Source organism: Sceloporus occidentalis, unplaced genomic scaffold (assembly GCF_023333645.1).
Source record: "Sceloporus occidentalis isolate IW3139 unplaced genomic scaffold, rSceOcc1.0.p SCAF_335, whole genome shotgun sequence".
NCBI classification, from domain to species: Eukaryota; Metazoa; Chordata; class Lepidosauria; order Squamata; family Phrynosomatidae; genus Sceloporus; species Sceloporus occidentalis.
The window spans coordinates 169829-186469 of record NW_028317315.1 but is presented as its reverse complement, the minus strand read 5'-3'; the positions used below and the strand labels follow the sequence as shown (position 1 = coordinate 186469).

General features: G+C 40.7%; 1 pseudogene; it reads left to right on the top strand.

Annotated features, from left to right (window-relative positions):
• The first annotated feature begins 6274 nt into the window (after positions 1-6274).
• On the top strand, positions 6275-9821 carry LOC149274351 (keratin, type I cytoskeletal 12-like; annotated as a pseudogene).
• The last annotated feature ends 6820 nt before the right edge of the window (positions 9822-16641 follow it).

The window sequence follows — 16641 nt, the reverse complement described above, 5'->3', positions numbered from 1 at the left end:
AATAACAAACCTTACAATAACAAAACAAAGTATTAAGAAGATTGTGGGTTAAAAATAATACTATATATATCACATATATCACATTACTATACATATATATTAGAAATATATATCCCATTACTGTATGTTTTATGACACTCATATGTTGCTTCCATAGTAACTGACAAGCATCTTAAAATGTTTTATTTTTATGTTTTATTTTTATGTATTTTTATTTTTATGATAACAGCTTTACATGAAATTATATAATGACAGCCAAGACCTGCTAATATTTATTTGCCATTCTAGAGAGTGCAATTAGGCGTTTGTTTTGGTGGAAGAGCAACTTTAGTAAGAAAGTAGCCAGGAGAAAGGTATGCAGTAGAGCACATGTAACAGAGCTGTTTGAGCACTAGAGGGCAGTGTGCTCACAAACAGCACCAACAGTTATAAACAGCCCTTGTCCTGGGCTGTCTGTAGGCTATCTGGGCTATCTGTAGGCAAAGTATGAACAAAATCATGGACCAAAAAGATTACATTTATTAGGGATTAGAAGTAATTTTTTTTTTTTTTTTTTAGCATCCTGTTCTTGGCAGCTAGCAAAGAAAAATTGTGTATTTGTTATTTAGAAGCAAAATCTATTAAAACTGTTTGTGATTCAAAGAAACAGTCATGCCTAAATACCCCCACCACCACCACCATCATCATCATCCTTTTTCATTCCTTGTAGATTCTATTTTGCATGGACTCAAATGACTTTTCTGCATACAAATTGGTATAGCCATTTGTTTGCTAGTGAAATGCATTGGAGTCCGTGTAAAATAAACTCTGTGTTTTACCTAAACATATGAGTGATCATTTAAAGACCACCTTTCAGTTGCAGTATGGTGCCAGATAACTCACATACAAATAACATACTCTATAATATATATATATATTTTTTTATTTTTATTTTTTTTATTATTATTATTTATTTTTTTATTATTTTTTTTATTTTTATTTTTTTACACATTAAAATAAAAAATAAATTGTCAGATCTATTTAGATCTTTAGTTATGACCCTGCTGGTACTTGTGTTAAACGTGTTATGAAATTTCAGCCCTGGCTGCGCAAGATGATTACTGGCTGTATTGTATAATGTTGCAACTAGGAGGCAGTGTGATGCAATGTGACACCTGCGTCTCACGAAGACATGCCTGGGATATTTAGTGTGTCTGCCTCTACCATAAAAATAACACGACCACAGCCCAAAACCTAGCCCATGTAATGTATATAATTAGCCAGGGGAGAGATGATTAGAATTATCTGTTACATATGAAATGTTACAGTGAAACTTTGCGAGTGGACTGAATGGGAAGTCCGAGGGAAAATAAATATTTATTCTTTGAGGGTTTAATTCAGATTTACATGCAGTACTGAGGAAACTGTGTTTTATTTAAAACCGTTCCAATAAATTCCTTTATCTGCAGTCATGTGATATTTTGGGTGACTTTCCCGGCTCAAACACCACACTGAGCTGATGCTTTACGGCAATGCTAATGAAGTCTTTTCATCTACAGCCCTTCATTCAGAAAGAATAGCAAATTAAAGAAAGAAAAAGGTCTTATATGCATCAAGTGAGTAGTGAATTTACCAACAGCTGTTAAGACATTTAAACTTCCAGATGGTTATTTTGGCAAAAGGCACCAGGATTCATTTTGCTGACAGGGAGTATAAGGGCGATGATCAGGGTCACACAATTAAGTCCCCTTTGCCTCTCCACCCCACTACAAGCCATCCGCAGTTCTGCATACTGACGCAAACCATTACAAAAAGATCAAAACAGATAGAAATGGAGGGTGCAGAGATGCGTCCTGGGTAGTAGTTTTTTTATTATTAGTTGTTAGGGGGTTTTTAATTGAAAAAAATGCATTAAATATCAAGCTTATTCACATGACCCATTCAGGTTATTGCATGTTTCTGAAAATTGATGACTGCTTTCTTACATACATTTTGAAATAATATTATGTAAATTGTGAGAGTCATAAAATGATTCTTGTGTCACCCATACAGCGTATTTCCCCATTCCCTGCTGTAATTCAGAGATAAAGCTGGTGATATTCCAAATCACCATTTACAAGTGGATTGCAGGTTATGCATAAAATAGGATTCTGGTGCAACTTTGAAACAAAAATGTTATGTCCCTGCTGACCAGGCCATTTCATTGGCACCGGTATTTCTTTATATAAAATGCCCTCATTCTGTGACAGCTGAGGCTTATAGCCAGAGGACCGTTTTAATTAAGCTGAGACTGTGGCAAGACCAGCATTATGTAATTCATTACCTATCCTGAAGTTCTCTCCCTTCTCCTCATTCTACTATGGTAGCCTGAACAAATCAACAGCAATCAGCAACTTAGAATGGAGAGATAACTTTCACCTTCATAGAATTTAACAAAACTAACATCTTTTTTTCTTCATTCATCCACATTTTAAGTAAGCATAATTGCTTTGGATTTAGGTTATTAGTTTAATGTATTTAGTTTCATAAACTAGGAAATTATTTCAGCCATCATATTCGCTTTAATAGTTGTGATAGCTGAGTGTTACCTTTTAATAGAATTTTCCTGTTCAGCAAACTCTGAAGTGGGTTTCAAGGACAAGAATATATTTATAGCATATACTAAAACAAGTACAAAAATAGGAATCCAAGTGTGAATGAGTGTACGTCACTCTGCCTCATAACATACAGAAGAGACAATAACAAAATACTTAAATAAGTTTAAGAAAAGTAAAGTCTCTACCTTTTGTTAACTTTGTTATTATCTGCATGTTGTAAGGTATATATAGTCACGTAAAGGCCAATAACTTTTAATGGATTGTAATCACGGACAGGGCCCTCTTTTCGCTCTGTGCCGGTATGTCTTACATTTGTCCGTGTTATTGTTCATTTTGTTTTCTTCCCTCATTGTAACAGAGCTATGGAATCTGCTGGCGCCCTATAAATAAAATGTAATAATAATGAAATGCAATAAAATATTTTTAACTTTAATTACGAATAGTAAAATATTTTAACTCTGATATCTTTCATTACCCGTTACTCCCTGGCAAACCCTTCCACGTATAAAACAAATTCTATATTTGTGATTGATACAGGCAATCCCGCATATAAAATGATATACACAGAGAAACATATCAACACCTTGAAGGGAGGGAGGCAACGTTAATACTAAGATTACACAGCAAGGAGGGCGAGAAGGAGGGAAAAAAAGCCTAAAAGACATAATATAATGGCATGGGAATGGGGCCAAGATGACTCCACTCCCAAATCACAACCTCAACCCACCCTGCAGAAGCACCTGGATACATGTAATACTCAAACAGCACACATAGAATGCTAGATTATGCTAAATAGACTGTTTTTACCCAATGTGCCGGGCAAATAAATTAAATTTCTATTGGTCAGACAGGTGAGACATTCATATTACATTCTCTGATGGTAAAAATTTTAGATTATCCATTGCAATAGAAACACACTACAACCTTTGCGTGTCATTATGTTATTGTTAATCTTGTTACTTTGGGAAGGTCATTTTTGTGGGTTTGGCAGTGTTTAATTATACAGTTGGCTGCTCGCTACGGAATGAGAACTTCCAACGTAAGATTCTTAAACACATGGAAACATAAAGGTGCTTTATAGGAAAGCCTGTAGGGTCTTTTGTGGGAGAGCTGGATTCACTCCTTTGCTGCTTCACGCTAATTTCTATCTCGATACATTCTCACGTAACCAATATATTTATTACAGATGATACAATTATTGGCTAATTGATGTATTATGGATTGCGAGCTTCTAGCGTCTAGAAGTAACAACAGCTCAGCCACGAAGCGGTAGACCTGACTGCACACCGCCCTCTGCAAAGTTTGGTGGAGAAGGGCTAATGGTCTGGGGCTGTTTTTAAGGTTTGGGCCCTTTACTTCCAGTAAAGGGTAACATTAATGCTACAATAGCAATGCTACGCTTCCAATTGTGCGGCACCAGTTTGGGGAAGGCCCTTTCTTTTTCCAACATGACTGCGTCCCAGGGCCCAAAGCAAGGTCCTAAACCCCAGCTTGAAATTATAAGGGAGCTGGGCCATTAAGCTGGTTTACAGCTTCATGGAAAGATGCCTACGTAATTACCATTTTGGATCAAACACACTATAGGTCGATAGTATTCCAGGACACTAACAAACTCCACCCACTTTTTGCCAGTTCTGCCCAGTTTGACCACGCCCATTCCCAGATGGTTACCCACGCTATATAAAAACAGCCCTGTGCAGATCTTTCTTCTCAGACGATACCTATTACTACTGACCAAAATCCCACAATGCACCAGCTCCCAGCTTCAAATATCTAGAATTATTTCTGGCAGAACCAGAATAATTCATCATTCTTTATGAAACATTTCAAAAGCAATAAGTCAAACGAAGCAGTAGTAAAGACAGACCCCAAGCACACCAACTCTAAGGTACCTTCATCTAAAGCCAGTCCCTCCTCCGCTGCAGGGCATTCATAAAGTATTAAGCCCTGTGAAGCGCTGTTAGATTTAATATTAGATGTACTGTATATTTTATATTTGGCAAGAGTTAGTGTGTATACCCGAGGGTTTTTTCGAGTGGAATCAAGCCAAACACTTGAAACGAGACGCCTGATTTGAAGTCCCAAAGATGATGGAAGGCACATGAGTGCGTCAGCATATTTCGCAATACCCGGTAATCACAATTTTTAGAAAAAATATTTCATTAATTGTTTTGTGCTAATCATCTGGATTATTACAACTGTCAAAAAAAAGATAACGCTTAAAACACATTCATCTGTAGTAAAGGCATGGAGAGCCAGCTACAGTCTAGTATTCAACGAACGCAATAACAAAATATAATGATATGTGCTCTGTGCTTGAAAACAAATAAGTTAAGAAAAACATTAATATTCACTTTTCCGGGTTGTCTGTTCAAATAAAATATACATTTGTGTTACTATTCCATGGTTTTCAGAACCCACCAGGCCTGGACTGGCCAACTGGCACACCAGGCAAATGCCCAGTGGGCTGCAGGGTAACTGCCCCATACCCCCCTGATCTGCCTCTCCGGTAGCAGATATGGTGCAGCAGTGTGGAGTCGCACAGCCGCATTACGTCATTTGGCATCCACTGGCGTTGCACCCAGCAGCACCTGTATGAGTATAGAGGACTCTGAGCCAGGGGGCCACCAGGCATTTGACCAGTGTGACCACAAGGCCAGCGCAGACCTGTCTTATATTACTGCTTCAAATTTACAATCAAGTTTTCATTTAGACATGGTGTGGCTATGGCTTTAGCTACCCAGAAACTTCCTCTTCGGGTTACAGGTGGACAGTCGACTGACATCTACGTCCAAGTGGTAGGAGGTGAAGTGGGCCAGAATGCGACTTGCCTCAACGCTGTCCCACAGACATGGAGAGTTCTCAGGTATGGTTATGGCCTGGCATGAGCCTACAGTCACCTGCATGCCAGAAACCTTTCAGTTGAATGCCAACAAAGTAACAGCACCAACAGAATTGTTCTAGTTAGCCCTCCACATTTTAGGAAGAACACAACCACAAAACCGGGAACACACTGAATTCTTTCCATTTTCAAGAAAATTGAATAATCTCTAATATATTGAGTTTCCTTTGAACATAAAATCACGCATTCTTAATTTAGAACTAATGTTCCAGAAAACAAACACATTATATGTGAGGAATCTGTTTAATATGCTTCTACTGTCTCAATACCCTATGTCGTTTAAGAAGTTTAGGATTATTTCGTACCCCTAAATCATGTTTGCACCTTACACTCGATGGAGCCTAAGAACAGGTAGGTCCTGCATGAAGAAGTGTGTCATTTCTCATTGAAAGTTTCTGGTACATACTAGAACATCAATTAGCTGTACTCCACCCATCAACTGTGCTAGCATAACAAACAACCTAGAGGCGAGAAGACTAGCGGGTGAAATGATGCAAGTTGATTAATAATTGTAATCGATCCAGATACAGACAGTGACAATACGCTGGCAAGCAACTCTGCTGCTGGGAAAAAATTAAAGTCAGATATGACACACCCTTAGTATTTCATATATAAAGATTAAAATCTGTTCCGATAGCAACACTTTCCACGGGAACTGCTTTGCTATAACCAGGAAGAGGTCTTTTGCTTGGACAACATGTCTTATAGTGTTAGACAGAGCTATAGTTCAGGCTCCTACTCTGCAGGCCAAGGTGGCAGCAAGAGTGGCGGCTATGGCCAGTGTGGTGTAGGAGGTGGTGGTTATGGCAGTGGCATGATAAGTGGTGGTGGCTATGGTAGTGGTGGTGGTGGTGGCGGTGGAGCTGGCTTTGGTGGTGGAGCAGGATATGGAGGTGGTGGCTATGGTAGTGGTGGTGGCGGTGGAGCTGGCTTTGGTGGCGGAGCAGGTGGTGGAGGCTATGGTGGTGGCTCTGGAGTTGGTGGAGGTAGTTTTGGAGGTGGCTTTGGAGTTGGCGGAGGTGGCTTTGGAGGTGGCGGAGGTGGCTTTGGAGGTGGCATTGATAGCTTCTTCTCTGGCAATGAGAAGCAAACAATGCAGAATCTCAATGATCGGCTGGCCGCCTACCTGGATAAAGTCCGTGCATTGGAGGAGGCAAATGCTGAACTTGAACGTAAGATTAAGGAGTGGTACGAAAAGAATCGTCCCGGGAGCGAAACTGGTGAAAAAAGGGACTACAGCAAATATTATGTAATAATTGAGGATCTAAAAGCTAAGGTGAACACTTGGTTTTTATATATGAAGAAAGCATCTTTTACAAAAATGTATTTGTCTTTATTGTCATAATGAGATGATTGCAGAGTTCATTTTAAAAGAATGTTTGGCTAAACAGCAAATGCTTGTGCATAAAAGATATTCAGTCAATTTCCCATATGCATTGATCATATTTTGGTGGCAAAGATGTTAAATTGGTTGCTGGTTGGTAACCACGTGTTCTCGTATCTGGAGAAGGAACATCTCAGCCACAATCCCAGCTGGCCCCTATGAGCTGGTGGAGGGCATCTAGTTTGCTTTGGAGCAGGGAAATTACTGAATAGTTTCAAAATTTCAATCTGTGTTATGTTAGTAGGAACGGATAAAATATCCATATCCTTATCCCATCTTCTTATTGTATGGATCCATGATTCTCAGCCTAATTGCCGAGATAAAAACCCAGCCAAGAGACGGCTCACAAAAAAAAAACAAAAAAACAAGATTGACTAAAACAAAGATGTTTACACAATAACAGTGTCAGAATATTCTGGAGCGTAATTATACAAATATTAAGGAAAATGTGATGTAAGCGCTTATGAGTGTGTGAGCCTCAGGCACCAGCCTCTTAACCTGGCAATGCTCATTGGTAGATAATTCTGGTTTACAGGGGCAAACAGATTTAAGAAAACTTGGTGTTCTGATCTGTCACCTCTACTATCCATTGGATAAAAATCATAAAAACAAAAAGTGCCACTTTTCTAATTCTCTCTCTTATAGATTATTGCTGCGACTATTGCAAATGCGACCATAGTGTTGCAGATTGACAATGCAAGGTTGGCTGCTGATGACTTCAAGATGAAGTAAGTTGTGTTATTATCCATGCATGTGTACAACATTCATCTGTCCTTAATTTGTAATTAGTATCTTTCACTATGGGTGAATGCCATCTCCTATAGACTTCGCTCTGCTCTATCCCAACTCCCACAATACAAATCTCAACATCTTGCTATATATTTATACTTTTTTATGTTATTTTAACAGGTATGAGAATGAGTTGGCCCTTCGCCACAGTGTGGAGGCTGACACTAATGGCCTGCGTCGGGTCCTGGATGAGCTGACTCTTGCAAAGTCTGACCTGGAATCGCAGGTTGAAAGTCTTACCGAAGAACTGGCTTACCTGAAGAAGAACCACGAGGATGTGAGGCTTACTATTACGCAATCAAATGTGTAGCAGCCTGTCTATTTAATTAAATTATGTTTAGATATCTTAAAGACATCTACAATCTAACAAAAATGTGATTTGTTATTGTATTTAATTATCTAGGAGGTTAAAAATGTACAAGGAACAACAGTGGGCGAAGTCAACGTTGAAATGAATGCAGCACCGGGTATAGACCTGACCAAACTTCTAAATGACATGAGAGCCCAATACGAGGCCCTGGCTGAGAAGAACCGCAAGGATGCGGAAGACAGATTCAACCAAATGGTAGTATACGTTTTAGACAGTTCACCCATTAAAACGAACTGCTGTGGGTTTAGGGTCCTTCTTGAATGTAAAGACTAACTGGCAATGAATTGTCTATGTCTTGCCTCCCAGAGTGGCGAATTGGTTAAAGAAATATCCGCGGGGGCGACACAAGTGCAAACAAGCACAAGTGAAGTATCAGAACTACGAAGGACACTTCAAGCCTTGGAGATCGAATTACAGTCGCAGCTTGCCATGGTACGGCATTGAATCAACATCTTCACTTTATCAAGAAATGCGTATGATACTGATGTAACATAAATGAAATACATTAATACCCCTGCTGGACAACCTTCCAATGGCAAAAGGGAGAATATGTTGTAAATGTATCTTTACAAAATAAATATGCTTAGTATTCTCCTTCTACATAGAGTGAGAAATGCCTTAAAACGTCTAAACCTGTAACCAATGACCTTGAGCCGGTTTGTGAAGGAGTTTCCTTGATTGTGTAGTCCATATGTAAGAAGATGATATCATTTATTGTTTATATAGTGCCAAAAAAACATTCATTTTCTTTTCCTTTTTTCCAGAAACAATCTCTAGAGCAAACACTAGCAGAGACAGAAGGCCGTTACTGTGTCCAGCTTGCACAGCTACAATCTCAAATCGCTAGCGTAGAGGAGCAGCTGGCCAACATTCGAGGAGACTTGGAGTGTCAGCGTGCCGAGTATGAGCAGCTGCTGGACATTAAGACCAGGCTGGAGATGGAGATTGAGACGTACCGCAAGCTCCTGGAGGGTGAAGGGTGAGAAGAACCTGGTTAAATCACACTTATCTTCATACAATTAGCTAATGCGAATAAAAGCCCTAGAGGATCGCTTGGACCTTCAGGCTGGCCATTGAAGATAAAGTGCGTCCTTCTCACTTCTCTGCCTCAAAACGGTATTCATTAATCTTTATTAATTGCAGGGGTATCGGTCAAGGCAGCAGTTCAGGGCGAGGCACCAGTTCGGGGCGAGGCAGCAGTACAGTACAACAATCACGTGGTTCGGGTTCAACATCCAGTACGGGATCTGGTAAGATGGCGTAATTTTTTTTTTTGTATTACCGTTACTAGAATAAACAATCTAATTGTGTCTTGTTTTGCTATAAAAAAGTAACATTTGCTGCGTCGTGTAAACTGATGTCAGAATGCTGGTACCGCACACGTGGCTTTACTGCCCTCTTCTGGATTGAGCAAGCAAGTTGTTACACTTACGAGTTAACGTCGTAATTCCTAACTTGGAATGCTGAAGCTGAAAACCTAGTATCCGTTCCATATCTGGCCAGAGCCCCATCCAGGCATTTCCGCGGTGTGTCAGATCGCCAGTCCAGGCCTGGTTTTAATAATCCTTTAACTGTAATTGAAACGTGCCCATCTGTACATGGCCACATCTATGACCAAAAACAACATCTACCACAAGACTACAGGCCATGAAACGTTCACCTTATTTTTTAATGCTTTATCCCTTCATGTACCTGCACTTTCTTTTTTTTTTAGTGACCAAAAGAAGAGTTAAACAGGTTATTGAAGAGATCGTTGATGGAAAGGTTGTGGCAACCAGAACAATAGATGTGGAACAATAGGTGTGAGAGACGGGAAGGCCACCATTTTCAAGGATGAGAAGAATCCATGGCGTTCTTTGTTTTGGGCTTCCTATGGGTGCCACAGGTGTTTCACTGTCAGTATGTCTGTCTGAAGTCACTTTTTGTCTGCTCAATGTTACTTCCCTTCTGTTTTCATAACTTACCAAATAAACACTTTTCTGATGCAAGATAATTATGAACCAAAATGTCTGTTTTTTTTCAATATATGTTAAATGTGGTTGTCGGCGGGGCTTTAATTGGAGTAGGTACCACAGAGATGGTCCTAAGCAAAACAAAAAACAACTGACGGGGATAATATCTAACACAAGGGAAGGACCTTATTATGTCCAAATCAAGGGATGCCGTACGTCAGGGCTCGACAAATCCCAGGCGCCAGGTCGCCATGGCGACAGAGAATTTTGTCCTGGCGCCTAGGTTTTGTCAGCCTCTTACATCCATAAAAAAATGTGGATGTAAGAGGCTGAGTAACCACACGGGGGCGCTGCTGCTGCTGTCTGCCCAGGAGTCTGGGCAGACAGCACAGCCACTCAGAGCCCGCCCCCGAGCCTGAGATCACTCCCACGGAGTGAGCCTGTAGGCTGAAACCGCGGTTACTGCAAAACCAGCAATCGTGTTATCAGCTGCCACAGGCAGCTTCAGGGAAGGGGGTTGTGTGTTGATTGGGTCCCCACACAAGTGTGGGGACCTGACCCAACACCCCCCTGCTGCCTGATCGCTCCATGAGAGCGACAGTGCAGCGTTAACCCCTTCAATGCCGCGATCGCGGCATTTAGGGATTAATTCCCGTTTTGTACGGGGCTCTGCTGCTGCTGGTGGTGCCAGGCAGACCAGCAACAGCAAAAACGAGCCCCCACAAGCCCTTTGATGATTCCTGTAGGCATGGAAGCCTACAGCAGTCATCAAAGACTCCCCTCCCTGGAATGGCTGGTCTATAGACCAGCAATTGAGTCCCAGCTGCCAGAGGCAGCTTCAGGGACAGGGGAGAAGGTTCTTTGGTCTCCACATGAGTGTGGACACCAGCCCCAACACCCCCCTGCTGCCTGATCGCTCCATGAGAGCGACAGTGCAGCGTTAACCCCTTCAATGCCACACTTGTGTATGACACATTCGTGGCATTGCAGGGGTTAACATTTTTCCCCACAAGCTTGTGGGGACTAAATATCAGTCAATGCTGTGCTCCAATGGAACATCAGCATCGAAAGAGTTAAAAAAAAAATAATTAATAATAAAAAAAAAAACAGCACTGACCTGAAAGTCCAGGGTGCTTCCAGGTCAAACGCTGTGAGTTTAGTAAGTGGGCTGATGATGATCCGATCACTCCTAACCAACTGTTAGTTTAAAAAAATCCTGGCTCCTAACTTTTTACCTGGCGCCTAGATTCACAACAAATTTGTCAAGCCCTGCTGTACGTCAAACTGAGAAACTGCTTATCACAATGTGTCTCCATGGGTGTCATCTTCCATGTCATGATGGAACTATATCTTGATAAAATAATCACTTCATTACTAATCATATCCACAGCTGGTAAAAGGGGTAAGGAGGACACATATAGCCATACATTTTAATACATAAAAAAATGATGGTCATCCTTATAAAGAGGTAGTCACCAAGATGGAAGGGTGAGGCATGATGGAGATTGGCAAGAGATGGCATGACGGCGACTGAAGTGATGTAATAATATTGTATTTTTGAGCAAAAAGATTTTATTTGCAACAGACCTTAAAATTTAAGATGAAAAATACAAATTTATCAGTTCAGTCATCCAACTGATCTTAATGTGACCCATCGCCCTTACAAGTGGTACATATTATCAATCTCATGTTACCTTATAAACCTATGCAGCAGAAGTTATTATCTCATCATTGCGTCAACGAGAAAAGCCGTTGATTACTCATCTGCAATAAGCTGTTACCCCATTATGTTAAAGGCTGGTTCTGTTGGCGTAGGCAGAAGATATGGGAATGCAGGGCAGGGGAACACTAAGTACTTTGAAGTCTTCCTCCCGCTGCCATTAAATGTTGTTTGGCTCCACTGCCTCCTCAGCAGCAGTACAAGAACCTTTTATAACACATGATCATGTCAGAGCGATACTAGAAAGCCCTTCAGGATCTTGAGGTAGTCACACCGGCTTATAACATATATATATTCATTTTCATCTGCAGGCATATTGCCCAAGTGTCCTGGGTTTTTGCGGGACAGTGATGTTTTCCGGCACCATCCCACTGTACTGCATAGCTGCCCCACTGTCCTGGGTTTGTAGAGAGTGAGGATCATGGGCCAGTTGTCTCATCTCACATGGCCAGGCCTGTGAACTGTAAAATCGCTGGAGGTCTGTAATGTTGCAGCATGGACCCCCATTGTAGCCTCACATGGCCACCTCATGAAGCTGAGTGTTGCAAGTTGGCTCTTTGGGTTAGGTGGACTTCACCCTTCAGCCCACTTCTCACCTCTGCCCACCCCCTCATATGTAGAAGGGTATGTATGGGAATACCGCTGGCTTAACTCTTTCATTAGAAGCGTATCTGATCTCTACAACACATTCCTATCTTCCCTTTTTGGCTGCTTGTGTTTTTTGCTTTATTCTTTTCATGTCTTTCGTGGTGAAGTAACCTGGACGGCATTTATTGATGAGACCATACCTGGGCATGGGGGAGTTGTGTCTTTCAAGATGAGTGGTCTTTAAGCTGTAAACCAGAGAGCCAACCCTTGCAGCTGGCAACATGTTCATTGTTAAAAGATCCAAGTATAGTATCTGTGGCACATAAAGTTTCCAAGTTTTACAACCAATGCCATATTAACCTCCCCAAAATACATACCCCCCCCCCACACACCAACACTCACCCAAGCAGTCCTCCGGCATCAGAGTAAAGGAAGAGGAATGGGAAAGAGATAAAAGACAGGGCTAAGAGTTATAGACTAACCTGACGCGTTTCGCAGATACTGGCTTCCTCAGAGGTAAGTTTTATCATAACTCTGCATCCGGGAGACACATAGATCGGGAATTATATGAGTGTGATTAACGACAAAAAGGGTTATATTATTTTTAATATTTTTGGTTAGATTAGCAATTTGGCAGCAGGGGGAGCATAAGAGCCAAATAAAGTATTTTCTGAAGTCACAGCATTAATAACTCAAAGCACCAGGAAGAGAAAATCTGTTATTTGGGGATTTGTTCCAATCATTACTGCATAGATGGTCCTTTTTGGAATACGGTATCCTATCATGATTAAACTGACTGTGAAACACAAGATAATAAAGACTAAATGAGGATTATGTTAAAGACATTTATAATGGCTTGGGTGTTACATGAATACAAAGTATTTAGTAACTTCCCCTTAATAAGAATTGCAAGTGGCTACCCAGTTGTGATACTTACTACCCAAACTTCCCGGCATTCCCAGCTGCACGTCTTCATCATAGCGAGACCCTTACAGACGAATGCCCCACGCATTTCACACACACTCACATGTTATACATCTAGTGTTATTTTTGATAGTAGAGATGGTTGAATTGCAGGGCTATTTCCAAGCATAATGGGCCCCGGGCAAACACTTTCTGTGCCCCCCAGCAGCCCAAATGTACTTAAGAGGGAATGGAGGTCTGTGCATCAGCTGGTTGCACTAACACTTTCCAACAGCAGGGGGTGCACACGTCTTGAGGGAGAAAATGTTAGTAGAGGACAAAGATGTTAGTGACACAGACCTTCGCTGAACTGTGGTAGCTGTTGAGGACAGCTGGCCTGGGCCCCTGTGATAGGCATGGACAGGATAAATCTGTGTATGTGTTAGTATGTGTGTTTGCATTAGTGTGTATGTGAGCGTGAGTGTGTAAATGTGTATTAGCATGAGTGTATTTGTGTAAATGTGTGTTAGCATGAGAAAATGTGTATTAGCATGAATGTGCGAATGAGTGTTATGTGTAAATTTGTTAACATGAGTGTGTAAATGTGTGTTTGAGTGTGTGTTAGTTTACCAATGTTACCAAGGTGGGGGGGTGGAGGGGTCAAATGGGGCTACTTCACTTTGCCTATACCCCAAGCAAAAAGTTGCCAGTCCTCCCCACAGGCACCCCTGCACACTGTGTCTGACTGATCCAGAATGCAGGGAGAGAGACATACCAATCCTGCATATAAATGGCATGGGCAGGGGCACAGGCAGGCTGTTTGGGACACAGATGGGATGGATAAGCTGTTTAGGAGGCACTGAAAATTCTGGGACGAAGATGGTATCGGCAAGCTTTTTGGGGGCACTGGTAAGCTGTTTGAGGACAAAGGGGGCACTGACAAGCTGTTTGTGGCAAATACGCCACAGGCAGGCAGTTGGGGGCACTAACCACTTGTTTGGTGGCAAAGATGGCACAGACTAGCAGTTTGGGGGCACTGCCAAACTGGTGCCGGGATGTCCTGACAGGCTATTTGGGAGCAAAGCTGACACTGTGGGACATGTTGTTTGGTGAAGTTCGAAGGCCATGGGTAATCTAACCAATGCATGTAATAGGATGTGCCTGGGAATAGTTTGTAGGGATTTTTGACTTAAAGATAATTAGATTATTTTCATTATTTTATACACTCAACTAAGCTATTAAGTATAGAAGAACTATTGCTCCTCTTTAATTCTAGACACAATAAATCATAGCTGATTACCAAGCTTCCGGGGGAGTTCTTTATTCGTCGCGGAAGGAATGTTGTTTGGTCCTTCAGACTTTCTGCCCAGTTCCACTCACTCTTGGCCTCTATGTAGGACCTCATAAATTAACCTCCATAACCTGCTCGTATTGAAAATGATGCTCCTGAATTGGAGATGATCCAAATTGCTGTTAGATTTGACGTATTCTCATTATTAGCCTAACATTCCATAATACAGGGTGACGACAGCCAGAAGATGGGTTAGCACCAACACTGCACATGCAATTCTTGTGATTTGAGACATAGACTACATTCTGTCTTCTCAGCTTCATTTGCATTTTCCAGATACCAACCTTACATCAACAGTAGGACTAATTAGAATCATTGCATGAGATCAAATGAAAGATTAGTCCAGATTGAAAAAAACTAAATCCTGTTGAAGTTTTACTAAATTTCTGGGCAAGAGCTTTAATATGTTAATTTATATATTTTTTTTTTTATTTGAGCAATTAAGTCTAAAACTTGGAACTGGAAAGGACTTTATATTTCTTTTTCAATAAGCTGCTTGATGGTAAGTGAGAGGTGCTGGAGGGGAGTTTCAACATAGTTATACACACCCAGTAATCCCAAAGGTCTACATGGTTCATTCATTTATTAGTGATTTTTTAAATCATAATGATTATTAAAACTGAACTAGTCTTCTTCTACACCATCTTACATGCCTCCTGCACACTTCAATCTGCTTTGGTCTTCTGCTGCCTACGTGGTTGAGAGCTCACTGCATGGTCATGTTCTGTGGTTTGATTTTTTAAAAAATAATATCATTCAAATAAAGGGAAGATATTTTGAAAAGGAAATTCATACCCTTCTGGTAAAACAACATAACTTGATTACCACTCAATGAATTAATATGGGATTTGGAATCCTGAAACTAGCTAGTCATCTCTGAATTTGAGGTCTAGTTTTCCATAAAACAGACTAAGCTGTACTTGTAGTACCACTTTGTTTAACCCACTTTAGGTCTCCGTAGAAGAAAAAAGAGGGACTTCATTGGAGCAATACCCACTCTTACAGTGGCATATTTTGGTTGAGCATTGATCCAGACCAATGCCCCACCACCTACCTCCATGGCTGTCATTCTCTTGTATGGTTTGCTAAGGAGGTCATGTCGGCTAGCCACAACCTCCACGGGGTATTTGGGCTAGTTACAAGGGAGATCTTTGATTGCCCAATATGAACCTCTGGAACTGTTGCCCCAGGTCTACTGTGACCGTATTCTGCATTACATTTGAAAGACGGGTTCTGTTGGTAAGAAAATATGTGGGATGAGGGAGTCTGGAATCCATATGTATTTATCTTGCACATTCTGCTTGCACTTCTCCTCCCCCAATGGGTATTATATTTGGTATACATAACCTTTTCCATTGTTTTTCAAAACAGTTTTTCCCACATTTGGTGGAAAAATGGTCATTTTTATCGAAAATCTCCAGATAAGCAAACATTCACTTGAAACAATGTTTTGAAAACACTGTATAACATATATGACACCATCCATACATTTGGTCATGGACAACGTGAAGTAGAGGTCAACACAAACCATTTGCGGGAACATAAAAAGCTATAGTTGATGGGGAATGAAACTGAAATCTATTATCCTTCGTTCTTGTTGTGTAGCCAACAATTAAATGCAGGAGGTGAAACCTTTAATTTAAGATGATCATATTATTCTACTAAAGGTCCTTAATAAATTGCTATTATGTATACTATGGACATAAATAACATTATTGTCTGACTCACATACCTACATAAACCCTACATTTATATCATATATGCTACCCAGATCCGTCTGCAAGAATTTTCCATGCGCCCACCTCCCTTATTGAAGTTACAGAGCAAAAAAAATGCAAATTCATGTTAATAATAAAAAAAAATGATGGGACTAAGAAATCCATTCTCTATGGAACTTTTCTTATATCAACTAATTCTTAACCGAATGCCAATAAATCTGTACTCCACCCATCAGCTTAACCAACATAACAAACAGCAGCGGGGCTACAGGCCAACAGGTACAATTATGTAAATTGATTAATAATGATAATTGATCCAGGTATAGACAGAGACAATAATCTGGCAAATCATCTCTGCATTTAGGAAAAATAAATACAATTTGACACA